Here is a 16,713-nt window from a genome sequence, read left to right as displayed (position 1 = left end):
CTCTTTCACTTACACTGATAGATTGTCAAATTAATTCAAGATATCTCTATGTTAGATTTTTATTGAACTTCAAACCTTTTACTTTGAACAAGGTTCTTCCGCATGGTTTTTCTCGGCGATTCCCTATCATGCGACTTCTTTAACCTGCTTCTGGAGAAAATAGTTCGAGCTGCAGAACTAAACAGAGAAGGCACCATCTTCTATAAGAGTGTACAGCTGCTGGCGTATGCCGATGATATTGATATCATCGGCCTCAACACCCGCGCCATTAGTTCTGCTTTATCCAGGCTGGACAAGGAAGCACAGAAAATGGGTTCTGTTATCAAACAAACAGTCGTCGCACTCGCGACTTGGCTCTCACGTCACTGTTGACAGTCATAACTTTGAAGTTGTAGATAATTTCGTCTATCTTGGAACCAGTATGAACACCACCAACAATGTCAGCCTGGAAATTCAACGCAGGGTTGCTCTTGCCAACAGGTGCTACTTCGGACTGAGTAGGCAATTGAAAAGTAAAGTCCCCTCTCGACAAACAAAAGCTAAACTCTATAAGTCGCTCATAATTCCCGTCCCGTCTATATGGTGCAGAGGCTTGGGCGATGACAGCAACCGATGAGTCGACGTTGCGAGTTTTCGATAGATAAGTTCTGCGAAAGATTTATGGTCCTTTGCGCATTGGCCACGGCGAATATCGCATTCGATGGAACGATGGCTGTACGAGATATACGACGTCATTGACATAGTTCAGCGAATTAAAAGACAGCGGCTACGCTGGCTAGGTCATGTTGTCCGGATGGATGAAAACACTCCAGCTCTGAAAGTATTCGACGCAATACCCGACGGGGGAAGCAGAGGAAGTGGAAGACCTCCACTCCGTTGGAAGGGCCTGGCTTCGCTTGGAATATCCAATTGGCGCCACGTAGCGAAAAGGAGAAACGACTGGCGTGCTGTTGTTAACTCGGCTATAATCGCGTAAGCGGTAAGATACGTTTCTCAGAAATCCATGTAAAAAAAAACTGTGCAAAAGAGGCGTTTCCTAGAGTAGAATGGGGGATACGTTCCATGTCATCTGAAAACCGTGTAAGATGAAATAAAGAACTATATTTACTTCGAAAACCCATGTTAAAAATGTTGAAAACTATAAAATTTCGCATATGCAAACAAATTGTATGTTCATATGGCATTTTATTGAACATTAAAACTTAAAATACATAATTCATACACGTGAAAAATTGGTAGAGCAAGCAAAAAACAAAAGAAAACTGTTAATCCAGAATTAAAAACAGAAAAATTAGAATAGAAATAAGGAAACAATATTTACATAGCTGCATAATTATTCGTCGCTACTTGATAACAAGCGCAATTGTATGCGACGAACTGGACAAAAGTCGGTATCATCGCTGGAGATATCCATTTCAGCAATGTAAATATCATGCGAACAAAATGTGTAGGTAAGAGTTATCGAATAAGGGGATTTCCCAATTACTACTATGTATGTTCATTTCAACAATGGTGCTAAGTGTGGTAAAAACAAACATAATTACAAGAGAGTGATTTTGAAACCGTACTATAAAAGATTAAAAAAAATTTACAAGAAAAAATTTTTTTCAACCGTGTAACTTCAAATCCGTGTAAAAGAAACCGTGTAAAGAAAGAGTTGGGTGTATTTCAGTGTCGCGTTAATGTCTGTGAAACAATGCTCTCCGACTACCAGGATGTCAACAAACATATTATTACTGACGATGTGTCACAAATCTATGCTTACGACCCAGAAACTGACGATCAATCGGCCGAAAGCAGGTCATTCGTAAAAAGACGTCGGAATTATGGGCGGACAACTCTTGGTTTTTGCTAAACGATAATGCACTGTCACTTGCTGCATATACATATTCTTAGTGAGTTTTTCGCCGTAACTACTGTATTTGCCTGATTTTGCTCCGTGTGACCTCTGGCTATTCAGAAAACTCAAACGACCGCTCTGGGGAAACCGTTTTGAGTCAATACGAGTAGAAGACATTTAACGTGAATTAGTACGCGCATTGGCAATTGAGGGGACGACATATATCTTGAAGAATAAATTAAGAATTTTAAAATTTCTTACTATTTTTGCCCACAGCAATATGATCAAAATATTAAATGTAAATGTAAAAAGCAAGAGCCCATTCAATATTTTCATAAATAAGTTAATAAAAAATTCGCTAATGCCAAGCAATAATACATACCTATTTTTGGTAGAGCTCTGTAATCAAACAGCCGTAAATTTTTTTTAACGAAAAGAAAATGAATTCAACTCATTTATTGCTCACGAAAGGTGAATAATTAATAAAATTGACATTTTTTTAAATTTATATTACGATGACAAAAACGTTGTTGCGCATTAGAAAAAGCGAATGCATTTGAACTCCCTGACATCAAGTAAGCCAAAGTATTTCGGACAATTAAATGATTTTTAAACAAGGTTTACTGCGGACTCATCTCCCAAATTTAATGAAGAAACATTCCCACAAACTTTCATTTCCTTGCTGTTGACAGCTATCAAGAATGTATTTTAAATAAGTTTAACTTTGGGCTGGCACAGACTACGATATCTATGATTGTTGCACACTAGACTTCTGCATGAATGCACCCATAACGGCTAATGAATTACTTATTCTAGAAGTGGGCACACTTCTTTTTCTGCACAGTATAATTGAGTGAGAGTGAATAGGGAAATATTGACTGTATTGACAGGTAGTGTTTTCACTCACTCCATAGTTGTACAGCTGTTAATGAGTACAGCAAAACTGGTGTGCAGTTAACTCACTGTACAATGTTTTGGTGTGCAGTTTACTTACTGTACAGTGAGCGAATCTTCATAACTGGTATGTCATATGCAAGAATAAGACAAAAAAACATGGTTTTATTTTTTTGGTGAAAATGTATTTATTATAAAACAAAGAGCTTAGCAACTAATAATATTTTAATTCAAAGTACCTAATTATATTAATTATTTTATGCTGCAAATGATTCTATATTTAATTCATTAATATTGGAATGGAGAAACGTTATTTTGTTTATCAAGTCTTCAGAGGTAGCAAGTTTTGAGCGCTTTTCGCTGATTAAATTTTTTGCTACAGAAAAAACCTTTTCAGAGCTGCACTGCTCGCCGGAGCTGCTAATATCTTGCAGCTAATTTGTTCCTTCTCTAAATCTGTGAACTTAATCAATTTATTTGTGGGTGGAAATAAAAATAGGGCAATGTTATGAAATTTGTTTAAATTATCATGAACTATGGAATCTAAATATTTTAAAAGTGAAATCTTGCATTTTTGTTCAATTTCGATGTCATTTTCTTTTTGAGTGGATATTTTTTTTAGGTTATTAATGTGTGGAATAGTCAAATGCAATGTTAGATAATTGGTACCCTCCAGATTTTTCGAATAAGCCTCAAACGAAGCAAGAAGTTTCGCCAGTCCGCTAATATTATTTAAATTAATACCTTGAATTCTACATATTTCTTTTTTCCATGAAAATCTGAGAATTTTATTGCTACAAAAACTTACATTTTCTTGTGCGTTCATTGCACGAGCGTCGTTTTCCTTACAATCCATGTTTATGCACGTGTTAATAATACTGAACTCATCTGCACAGATGTATAATAGCACACTCAAACTGTTCTTATAATTTCGCTTGATGTCCCCCGTGTTAAAAAAATACAAATGTAGTATTCATTCACGAAGAGTTTTAAGAACACTTCACTACTGTACAGGTCTGTTAAGCTAGATATGTGTACATTCATCCAGAAGTCTATTACGCACGTTTTAAATATTATGAACAACATCTTTGTGTCACACACATTTAACAAGTGAAAGGCATTCGTTCGTTAACAAGCAAACGGAGCAGTCGCAAGCAGGCGCTGGAAAATAAGTTTAATTTTTTTTAAATACTTTTTTGTATTCGTAAAAATAAAAAGTTAAAATAAACAATTTTGAACATTCTTGATATCAAATAAACAACTTGGTCATTCTTGACATCTCAGAAGTGGGATACCAAAATCCGAATTATACGAATTTGTGAAAAAAATACTTTTTGGGAAATGATTTTGCAAACGATGAGAGCGCCGGCGTAACTATCGAACAAACGAAGAAGAGAGGAAGGAATTATTTGGCAGTGAGAAATTATCAAATGTAACAAGGAGGATGGGGTCATGTGTAGAAGTTCACGCAAGTGAGGAAAGTTCTCTGATCGCCATTCACTTGGGAGTGGCCAGAAACGATTCTTTTACATATGACTCAAGCAGCTCACGACTTACGGTCTTTGACCAAGTATCCTCTGGGTGCAGCCTAAGAACATCCGTTCGAAGGTGAGCGCTAAAGTGAGAAGGCGAAACACCCCTGCATAGGGTTGTGCGCTGGGTTTGGGACCCGCCACGTAAAAAAGCTCACCCCAATGAAAACCAACAGCAGCCTCGGATGAGAGACCCCCTTTGATGACGACCATGGCAAACGAAAGAAGGACTACGAATTAAGGGCATGCACCTGGAATGTCCGGTCCCTTAATTGGGAAGGTGCCGCTGCCCAGCTGGTTGATGTCCTCGTAAAAACAAAGGCTGACATCACCGCCGTCCCAGAAATGCGATGGACGGGACAAGGACAGAGACGAGTAGGTCCTTGTGACATTTACTACAGTGGCCATATAAAGGAGCGCAAGTTTGGTGTGGGATTCGTGGTGGGCGAGAGACTCCGTCGCCGAGTACTATCATTCACTCCGGTGAATGAACGTCTAGCCACAATCCGCATCAAAGCGAGGTTCTTCAACATATCGCTGATCTGCGCCCACGCCCCGACGGAAGAGAAGAACGATGTGACCAAAGATGCCTTTTATGAGTGTTTGGAGCGCATTTATGAGAGCTGCCCCGCCACGATGTCAAAATCGTGCTTGGCGACTTTAACGCCAGGGTGGGCAAAGAAGGTATATTTGGCACTACGGTCGGTAAATTCAGCCTCCACGACGAAACATCCCCAAATGGGTTGAGGCTGATTGACTTCGCCGGGGCCCGAAATATGGTTATCTGTAGTACTAGATTCCAGCACAAAAAAATTCATCAAGCTACCTGGCTGTCTCCGGATCGAAGAACTACCAACCAGATCGATCATGTTGTGATAGACGGAAGACACGTCTCCAGTGTTTTAGATGTGCGTGCGCTCCGAGGTCCTAACATCGACTCGGACCACTATCTTGTTGCAGCCAAGATTCGCACCCGCCTCTGTGCAGCAAAAAACGTCCGCCAACAAACACAAGGAAGGTTCGACGTCGAAAAGCTGCAATCACAACAGACTGCCGAACGATTTTCTACTCGGCTTGCACTCCTGCTCTCTGAGAGCACTCGTCAACAACTCGGTATAAGGGAACTGTGGAATGGCATTTCAAACTCCTTACGTACAGCTGCTTCCGAAACCCTTGGTTTTCGGAAAGTGCAAAAGAACAACTGGTACGACGAGGAGTGCCGCGCCGCAGCGGAGAGAAAACAGGCTGCCTACCTCGCAACGTTACGATCGACCACAACACGTGCGGGATGGGATAGATACCGAGAATTGCAGAAGGAAGCGAGACGCATCTGCAGACAGAAATAGAAAGAGGCCGAAATGCGTGAGTATGAAGAGCTTGATAAGCTGGCCGACAGGGGTAATGCTCGAAAATTCTACGAAAAAAATGCGGCGGCTTACAGAAGGTTTCAAGACCGGAGCATACTCTTGTAGAACCCCAAAGGTGATCTAGTCACTGATGCCCAGAGTATACTTAAATTATGGAGGGAACATTCTCCAGCCTGCTGAATGGCAGTGAACGCACAACACCAGGAGAAGGAGAACCCGATTCCCAATCGATGACGATGGAGCAGACGTTCCATTACCCGACCATGAAGAAGTTCGAATAGCAATTGCCCGCCTGAAGAACAACAAAGCGGCAGGGGCCGACGGATTGCCGGCCGAGCTATTTAAACACGGCGGCGAAGAACTGATAAGGAGCATGCATCAGCTTCTTTGTAAATTATGGTCGGACGAAAGCATGCCCAACGATTGGAATTTAAGTGTGCTATGCCCAATCCATAAAAAAGGAGACCCCACAATCTGCGCCAACTACCGTGGGATTAGCCTCCTCAACATCGCATATAAGGTTCTATCGAGCGTATTGTGTGAAAGATTAAAGACCACCGTCAACAAACTGATTGGACCTTATCAGTGTGGCTTTAGACCTGGCAAATCAACAACCGACCAGATATTCACCATGCGCCAAATCTTGGAAAAGATCCGTGAAAGGAGAATCGACACACACCACCTCTTCGTCGATTTCAAAGCTGCTTTCGACAGCACGAAAAGGAACTGCCTCTATGCCGCGATGTCTGAATTTGGTATCCCCGCAAAACTAATACGGCTGTGTAAACTGACGTTGAGCAACACCAAAAGCTCCGTCAGGTTCGGGAAGGACCTCTCCGAGCCGTTCAATACCAAACGAGGTTTCAGACAAGACGACTCCCTATCATGCGGCTTCTTTAACCTGCTTCTGGAGAAAATAGTACGAGCTGCAGAACTAAACAGAGAAGGTACCATCTTCTATAAGAGTGTACAGCTGCTGGCGTATGCCGACGATATTGATATCATCGGCCTCAACACCCGCGCCGTTAGTTCTGCTTTCTTCAGGCTGGACAAGGAAGCACAGAAAATGGGTCTGGCAGTGAACGAGGGCAAAACGAAATATCTCCTGTCATCAAGCAAACAGTCGTCGCACTCGCGACTTGGCTCTCACGTCACTGTTGACAGTCATAACTTTGAAGTCGTAGATAATTTCGTCTATCTTGGAACCAGCGTAAACACCACCAACAATGTCAGCCTAGAAATCCAGCGCAGGATAACTCTTGCCAACAGGTGCTACTTCGGACTGAGTAGGCAATTGAAAAGTAAAGTCCTCTCTCGACGAACAAAAGCCAAACTCTATAAGTCGCTCATAATTCCCGTCCTGCTATATGGTGCAGAGGCTTGGACGTTGTCAACAACTGATGAGTCCACGTTGCGAGTTTTCGAGAGAAAAGTTCTGCGAAAGATTTATGGTCCTTTGCGCGTTGGCCACGGCGAATATCACATTCGATGGAACAATGAGCTGTACGAGATATACGACGACATTGACATAGTTCAGCGAATTAAAAGACAGCGGCTACGCTGGCCAGGTCATGTTGTCCGAATGGACGAAAACACTCCAGCTCTGAAAGTATTCGACGCTGTACCCGCCGGGGGAAGCAGAGGAAGAGGAAGACCTCCACTCCGTTGGAAGGACCAAGTGGAGAAGGACCTGGCTACGCTTGGAATATCCAATTGGCGCCACGTAGCGAAAAGGAGAAACGACTGGCGCGCTGTTGTTAACTCGGCTATAATCGCGTAAGCGGTGTCTACGCCAATTAAAAATAAGAAGAACAAGTATTGTAAGCACTTCAATGCCAACGAGAAACGTAAATCCTCAACGGGCAAGGAGTGAACCTAAGTCAGTGCAAACGGTTTTATATAAATATCGCAAAGAGAGGCAGCAGAGAGTTGTCCATGGCAACGGAAAAAGGTTTCAACGAATAAAAGGGAACAACACGAATAGAACGAGTAATCGAAGAACAACGTTTGAGAATTTTGAAAAAACAAACTGTAGACAGAATTGTCAGCAGCATATTTTTCAATTTTTGGAAGTCGACGAATAAAATTCAAACGTTTGAGAATTTTGAAAAAAAAAACTGTAGACAGAATTGTCAGCAGCATATTTTTCAATTTTTTGGAAGTCGACGAATAAAGTTCGAAATGTTTGAGAATTTTGGAAAAAAAAACTGTAAACAGAATTGTCAGCAGCATATTTTTCAATTTTTGGAAGTCGACGAGTAAAATTCAAACAGCACGGAAATGACGGCAAGTGAAATGTATGCTATGCAGAAGCAAATGGACGAGATGGTTGAATTAGATGGCGAAGGAGACGACGAATCGTCCTTGCAGGACAAGTGTTAAGTTTTAACAAGTGAAAGGCATTCGTTCGTTAACAAGCAGAGGGAGCAGCCGCAAGCAGGCGCTGGAAAATAAATTTAATTTTTTTTAAATACTTTTTTGTATTCGTACAATAATAAATTTAAAAATACTTTTTGTATTCGTTTGATAACGATTTAAAATAAACAATTTTGGACATTCTTGATATCAAATAAACAACTTGGACATTCTCTACATTTGTGTGTAGTGAATAAAGCACAAATGACTAAAAAAAAAGCAAAACGTTTACAAAATGGTGCTCAAAAAGTAAATTCCCATGAATAAGAATAGTAGATTGTAGCGACTTTTTATGTTCGATACACTTCCCACAATCCCTTTATATTATATTTTCTGTTTTTAATAGTAGCTTGCCTCGCCCAGTTTTTCTCCAATGGTTCAATAAATTTTTCACAAAAAATAAAATATATATATAATACTCATATACATATTGTAGGTATCACCTAAAACTAATCGAGACGAGTTAAAATCCGTGTGACAGCTTGTCTATCCGTCCGTGCCTGCACTAGAAAGTAAAAATTTAGATATCGTAATGGAATTGTGTATATATGTTCCCTGGCGAAAAAGTAAGTTTCACAGATGGCCTAATCGGACCACTGCCACGCCCACAAAACTTTATTAAGGAAAAACCTATAAGTACCATAACTAAACAGTACCTTAATAAGTATACAGAATTGTTGTTTGGCAAGCAGCTTTAATTTACATATCTCTCCAACCATTCAAGCTAATATAATTAAAATCGCTAATTCCTATAAGAACTCCTACGTAAAGTGTGAATATGAATGAAATCGGATCATAATCATACAACGGTACAGTTAAAAACTTCTAAAAGTTCCATAAATTCATAACTAAATACGCCGTAGGCATTAAGTTTTACCGAAATGGTATTAGACAACTTTATAAGGATCGGGGTCTCGAAACATCCGCGCCCGATTTCAACTAAATTATATGACATTATGTTCACATTACTCTGTCAGAGTCTGAAAATTTCTCATGTAACACCATTTTAAATTCCTTTTGATTTTTTCACTTTCTGGTATACAAATCAAGAAGCAATTAATATAACGAGATAACACTTTGTACAAATAGTACCATGCCACCTTACGACCGAAAATTGTCCAAATGGAACAAAAACTACTCACGCCCCTAGGTACTGAACACGCGAACCTCAGTACATATATTAGTTTGTCAAAAAAGTCTTGCGGTATTTTCGCTAGTTGGCGCTGAAAGCGCGTAGTTCTAGTTTTATTCGTCGCATCGGGTCATGCTATACCTTCATGGAAAGCTCATTCCACGCGTTAACACGTGTTTGATTGATTGTCGTTTCTTTTAAGTCGTTCGTGAGTTATAGCGTCGCAAACATGGAGCAAAATAAAGAGAAAATACGGCATATTTTACAGTACTACTACGATAAATGCAAAAATGCATCTCAAGCCGCCAATAAAATTTGTGCAGTTTATGGACCCGATACAGTTTCCATTTCCACCGCACAACGATGGTTTCAACGTTCTCGTTCTGGTGTAGAGGTGGTCTAAGATGCGCCACGCTCCGGAAGGCCTGTCGTCGAAAATTGCGATAAAATCGCTGAATTGGTCGAAAGAGACCGGCATAGTAGCAGCTGTAGCATCGGTCAAGAGCTTGGCATGAGTCATCAAAAATTCATTTCAATTTCAATAAAAAACAAAAAAATTCAATAAAAATACCGCAAGACTTTTTTGACAACCTATTATTTGACTTTTAACAGAAAATATCGGTCAATGTGTGAGATATTAAATTGAAATTCAGAGGGAATTCTTTCCTGATAATAGATTGACTGTGTGTCAAATTGGGGTGAATTGGATTTATACTCCCTTAGCCCCTAAATATCTAATAACTATTAAGAATTTCGAACTCGTGAAAAGAGGATAGACAAACAATACCTCTTCGTCGATTGTAAATCTGCTTTTGACAGCACGACAGATGCTGCTTTTATGCCGTTATGTCTGAGTGTGGTATCCCCGCACAATTAATACGGCTGAGTTAACTGACGTTGAGCAATACCAAAAGCTGCGTCAGGATCGGGAAGGACCTTTCCGAGCCGTTCGATACGAAACGAGGTTTCGGACAAGACGACTCCCTATCATGCGGCTTCTTTAACCTATTGCTGGAGAAAATAATTCGAGCTGCAGAGCTTAATCGAGCAGGTATCATCTTCTATAAGAGTGGACAAACCTCCGCGCTTTGGGTCGGGCGCCCGGTTGCAATGCAACTCCACATTCAACTGACAAAGTCAGTTCCTCCCGCATTTGGATTTTAACCACAGCCACCATCATACTCCCCGAGGGGCCAGTCCGCATGTGCAGGTAGGAGTAAACTCCAAGGGCTTCTCCCCTCCTTGGTACCAGAATTAAGTCTCCGGTCAGACCTCGTAGCCGAAGCTAGTATCAGTTGAGCTTGCATACAGATCTGGACTGGTGGCCAGGGGTTGGACCCTGTACACACTCCACTCATACAAAATCTAACCCTAATTCCCAGCTAAACGCCTTCGCCGCTTAAACAACTCAAGCGCAAACGATCCCAACTGGTCGGTATCCCGACTAGTGTAGATCACACCATTAACATCTAATCGTCCATCAGTCCATCTAATCCCCATACCACCCAGATCCCTAATGTCCGAGTACTTCGGGCATTCTGCCAATATTTGCACCCAATCATCTACCCCCGCCCCACAAAAACAAGCCGACCCACCAGATAGGTGCCTGTGATGCAAAAATGCATTCAGAGGCTTATGCCCCGTAAGCAGAAAACCTAGAGCGATAAGTCAATGCATTGCAATGCATGTCAATGGGGTGCATTGACGCAACCGGCAGCTCTGTGGCCCTCCCGATCGCACCTCCGGCAGACATCTGATCTAAAGAAGCCAGCGACGGAGCTATCCGGTCGCACCCGGAAGGAAAACCACTTGATGTAGCACCTACCTGCCGTCAAGAGAGCGGACATCAACTTGTCCGTACCCTCAAGGACGACATTGGTGCTACCATCAGGGGCCACCTTCCAGGGCCGACTGACCATCCTTACGTCAGACCCCTGGTACGCCGGGCTGCAGTACAACCTGAGGATTCAACTTCCGGTTGGCATTCTCGTCCAACCCCACCTCACCGAACTTCGCGTTGGTCGCCACCTTTTCCCTTTCTAAAACAGAGGGAGTGCGGATAACCGCTCCACCTCCCTTGATCGGTCGAGCTTAGTGGATCCTCACTCCGAGTGAGGGACCCGCCTACTTAATAATCTTACCTCCTTAGAGGATGTTACAGGCCCCTTAATCCTGACCACAACCGACCAGGTCTCCACAGGCTTCGGCATCACCGGTGTAATTGCATCCAGCACAGGTGCTGAAGGCGCATGCATCGGTGCCGACGGTAACATATTTTTAGGAAAACTCCACCTGCCCCTTCGCAGTCCTTACGTCAAAGTTTTTGGCATCAAACATCAACCCCTTTTAGTTGCCCAGCTATCTTTTTGGCAGCCGCGATATGGGTCATGCCCTACCCCCAACTACAACCGTTTCCCGCGAAATATCCCGCTTGGCACTCGCGTCAATAGTGTCCCCTTTCGTAACGCCCTCATTAGCACGCCCGACGCCCGTTTCTTTGCCCACCTTACTTGGAGGTTGAGCAACCGCTTTTTCACCGGTGGCCACATTAATGCTCCAACTACTGCTCCCCTTCGCCACCCGACGTGGAATCATCCACTACCGTAAAAGTAAGGGTCTTAGCCCTCCCTCTTCGTCTAGGAAGCAATTCGCTCTGTGACTCCTTATCAGTCAGAATGATACGCCAGCGTACCACTGGCGCATAAGGCTGACGGACAGAGAGGATTTGGAACAGCTGCTCTCCAGATGCGTGCATCTGAACGCTCTAAAGCATGCGACTCACGCTCAGGCCCGCTCTGTAACAGCGATCATCTAAGCGGTCGATTACTGCGTGATCGCCGGGGAAAAGCCCACAACTCCAACCAGGGGTCGAACAAAGGCCAATCTATTTGCCGCCGGACGGACCGATGTGGAGCTGTACCAAATCGCAACGTGGGCTGAATGGTTCGCTGTTATGACCGTTGGTCAGCACAAGGTTCGCAATCTCCAACACTGGACAGATATCCTCCTGACACTGAGACAACTGAACGACAGATGCTCAGCACAGTAATACTGTCAAGCAGTCCAGTCAGCGAGAATGTCAACAATACGTTGCTGTACTGGAACCGTGAGAAACTTCCGCCAATAACAACAACGTAGATGACCACGTTGCCCGCATATTACCTACTAGATAAATTACTTACCGTTAATAACGCCGAGTTTTAAACAAAAATGCACAATAATGTAATGTGTACCCGTACGAAAAACACTCACGGTCACTAACCTTCGCAACAAAAATACACTCTCATATCGCACAAAAAGTTCAACGCCAACTACGCACATGTGCCAGGCAATAACGGTGCCAGCTAAATCGCGTAAACAAATGACCTCACAAAAGACAATGCCGAAAAAACCGCAGAAAAACACTTGGCAAAAATCGCAACGATGCGCACGCAGATCTATTCTCGTCGACAGTCAACTAACGAATGTCCCTCTTGACAGTCATAACTTCGAAGTCGTATACAATTTCGTGTATCTTGAAACCAGTATTAACATCAACAACAATGTTAGCCTCGAAATCCAACGCAGAATTACTTATGCCAACAGGTCCCAAACTCTACAAGTCACTCATTATTCCCGTCCTGCTATATGGTGCTGAGGCATTGACGATGACAACATCTCATGAGTCGACGTTACGAATTTTCTAGAGAAAGGTTCTGCGGTAGATTTATGGTCCTCTGCGATGAGCTGTATGAGACACACGTTGACATTGATATAGTTCAGCGATATAAGAGACCGGCTACGCTGGCCAGGTAAGGCCTTTCGAATGGATGAAAAAACTCCAGCTCTGAAAGTATTCGACGCAGTACCCGCCTAGGAACAGGAAGATCTCCACTTCGTTGAAGAGGTCAGGTGTAGAAGGACCTGCCTACACTTTAAATCTCCAATTGGCGCCAAGCATCAAAAGGGAAGAACGACAGGCGCGCTGTTTTAAACTCGGCTATAACCGCATAAGCGGTGTCAACGCCAATGAAGAAGAAGAAGAAGAATAATAATCGAACTTTTCTGAGCGGAAATTATCTAACCCAATTCAAAAATTAATCTATAAAAATCAACAGTCACTCTTTTCCAAATTTAATTGATACTGGCGAAGGAAATATTATGAACAGGAAATACGATGATTTTAAAAAGTTGTAAATATTTGTCTTTTAAAATTATACAATAAACTAATTAAGGTTGTAACATATTTATTATAATTTTAGTAATATTAGCAATTGCAATCGTGATAATGAAATAGAGATATATAAAAATAACACTAAATAAAATAATTTAGAAGAATTCTAATCTAAACGCGTTAGTAATTACATGTATGAATCGCCCAACAATAAACGTTAAAAATGATAAATTTGCCGAATTTCAGAAATCAATAAATTTGTAATATGACGCCATTTCCTTCGCTTTTGCAAAAATTAATATAAATGGTATTTTGTAAAATCATTTCGTTCATGATATTTCCTAGAATCAGAATAATATATTAGGTAGTCGAAAATGTCTTTTCGTATTTCTAATCAAACTTCAACTTATTTTTCTTCTATATTTATACTAATAATTTACTTTTTTCCATTTTTCCGCTAGAGACATTATTCCATCAGTGTAATTCTAAATTTAAAAATTTCAAAAACGGAAGCGAGCGAACCATTGTTGTGCTACACGAACTGATACAGCATCGTCTTCGTAAACTTCACAAATTTCATTGGTGGCTTGCGTGGCATTATTCCCTTTTTATAAAAAAATTTCAAAATATAGCGAATTTCATAATTATTTTCACTCATATTTGAACAGCTGTAACTTTTTTTCAACTTTCCCGAATTTATTTATTTTTTTTTTTTGTTAAATAAAAAGCTTAAAACCTCACCTTTCCAACATGACAGCATTATTTTGAAAGACAGCTTCGCATTACTTCTGTCATGGACGGTCACAAATTTTCAACCAATATCACCAAGGCAATTGAGGACATTAACCGTGAATCGCTACGCTCATTGAACGCTATTGACTTTAACAACTGTTTCGAGGATTGGAAAAAACATGAATACAAGCGTATTAGGTCCAAGGGAGATTACGTTGAAGGGGACGACATAGATTTTGTAGAATAAACTAAGAATTTTAAATTTATAAACAAAGTCTTACTATTTTTGGCTTATAGTGGCATATATAATGTACATATGTATATCAGAATGAATCGAATATGATAATTTGAATTGGTTTCTGTCGGGATATGCTGACTGTATTTTCTCAATATCTAGCAATAATTGATACAATTAAAAATGGTGAGTGTCCCATTTTAAAACTTTATTTCCATTGAATTTAGCACTATTTTCAATTCATATGTGATGTAAGCTCATCACGGAGTTTGCCATGCATAATTCCCGTCTAATAAAAAAGGAGAAAATATGAGTTATTAATGCTTGCATAACATTTGTTTTGGGCTATTTTCCCCAAAAAATGTAACACAGCAGCCAGGTTAAACATAACAAGTGAAGTACTTCGAGACAGAATTTGGGCAAATGTGAAAGTGGTGTTCTGGTTGGATGGCGCTCGAAAAAAGTACACTAGTTAAGCAACTCTATAAGTCACTCATAATTCCCGTCCTGCTATATGGTGCATAGGCTTGGACGATGTCAACAACTGATGAGTCGACGTTGCGAGTTTTCGAGAGAAAAGTTCTGCGAAAGATTTATGGTCCTTTGCGCGTTGGCCACGGCGAATATCGCATTCGATGGAACGATGAGCTGTACGAGATATATGACGACATTGACATAGTTCAGCGAATTAAAAGACAGCGGCTACGCTGGCTAGGTCATGTTGTCCGAATGGACGGAAACACTACAGCTCTGAAAGTATTCGACGCTGTACCCACCGGGGGAAGCAGAGGAGGAGGAAGACCTCCACTCCGTTGGAAGGACCAGGTGGAGAAGGACCTGGCTACGCTTGGAATATCCAATTGGCGCCACGTAGCGAAAAGAAGAAACGACTGGCGCGCTGTTGTTAACTAGGCTATAATCGCGTAAGAGGTGTCTACGCAAATTAAGAAGAAGAAGTTAAGCAGCTGGAGCGTACTCAAAGAGTAGTCCAAATCGGCATCTGTGGTGCACTAAATCCAGAGAATTTTTGCAATAAAAAAGATTCAAATCGGTATAGAAAATGTAAAACCCTCCATATCAATGACTACTATGAGTGTCGGACTTAGGGTTGTCGAAAAAATATCGATATATCGATATAATTTTTTCAATGTAACAATATTTTTGAGCGATATTTATTGTTTCGATATATCGATATTTTTAAATAAAAATATCAATGTCGATATTTATATATTCAAAAATGACCGATACAATATATATCGACACTTTATTCCATTTCCGACATCCCTAGTCGGACTGTCATCTGGCCTTTTTTCTTTCGAAAGAAATGTCATTACCATTAATAGCGAGCGTGACAACACCATAATCATGCGATTTAATGTTTCCAGGAGTATATTAAATCAAAGGCCTGCGCCAATCAACCAACAACACTCGAAGACAACATTATTTTACTTACCGATATCTTATAAGCTTTCTGCGAAGGCTGGCTTCTAACGGGCGATCCAAGTAGAAGTACTTTTTTCAATAGCCTTTTTTTTTTGACAGACCACTGGTGAGTTGTGTCAAGCTGTAATGTTATTATTGTTCAGTATTATTTGGCATTTCATCACAGAAAGACTTTCGCCTGAACAACGTTTACAAATCGTTCACTTTATTACAAAAATCCACGTTCTGTAAAGAATGTGTTTCGCGCGCTTCGCTAAACTTATGGTCAATACCATCACCCATCTTGAGAGCAGTATTTATTTTTGGCTAATAATCGACCAAATAGACATGGTCAAACACGCAGAGAAAAAAATATAACAGCACAAGCGACATCGCTTCTTAAAAATTTCTAAGAAGATCCGACGTTTTCGAGCCAAATTTTGTTCAGCGATGAGGCCCATTTCTGGCTCAATGGGTATATGTATAAATAAGAAAAATTGCCGCATTTGGGACGATGATCTACCTAGTGATGTCGGAAATGGAATAAAGTATCGATATATATTGTATTGGTAATTTTTGAATATATCGATATCGATATATCGGTATGATATGAAAAAAAATATTTGGCCTAATCTCCCTTAATCATCTAACATTATTAGATAAATACTAATCAATATACATAATTTTTAATAAATCAAGAATAAGAATTAAAATATTAATTATTTATTAATCAAACCAATATTTATCTGATACACACATAAGAAAAACTCTTTGATTTACGTGCTCGGCTGTAAGCCGACTTCTGTTATTGGGTACTGCGAGCTTCACATCAGACGCCACTCTCTTTGAGGAAACCGAGGACGTAGGCGATATCAAATACTTTAGAGCTATGTCGGAAAGGACTGGGGTGAAATGACGACAATCAAACCAGAATTTTTTAGGATTCTCTTTTCTGGGTATTATAGGCTGATCTAGATATTTCTTTAGTTCG

The sequence above is a fragment of the Bactrocera tryoni genome, unplaced genomic scaffold (genome assembly GCF_016617805.1).
Source record: "Bactrocera tryoni isolate S06 unplaced genomic scaffold, CSIRO_BtryS06_freeze2 scaffold_11, whole genome shotgun sequence".
Taxonomy (NCBI): Eukaryota; Metazoa; Arthropoda; class Insecta; order Diptera; family Tephritidae; genus Bactrocera; species Bactrocera tryoni.
This window is presented reverse-complemented; position numbering follows the sequence as displayed.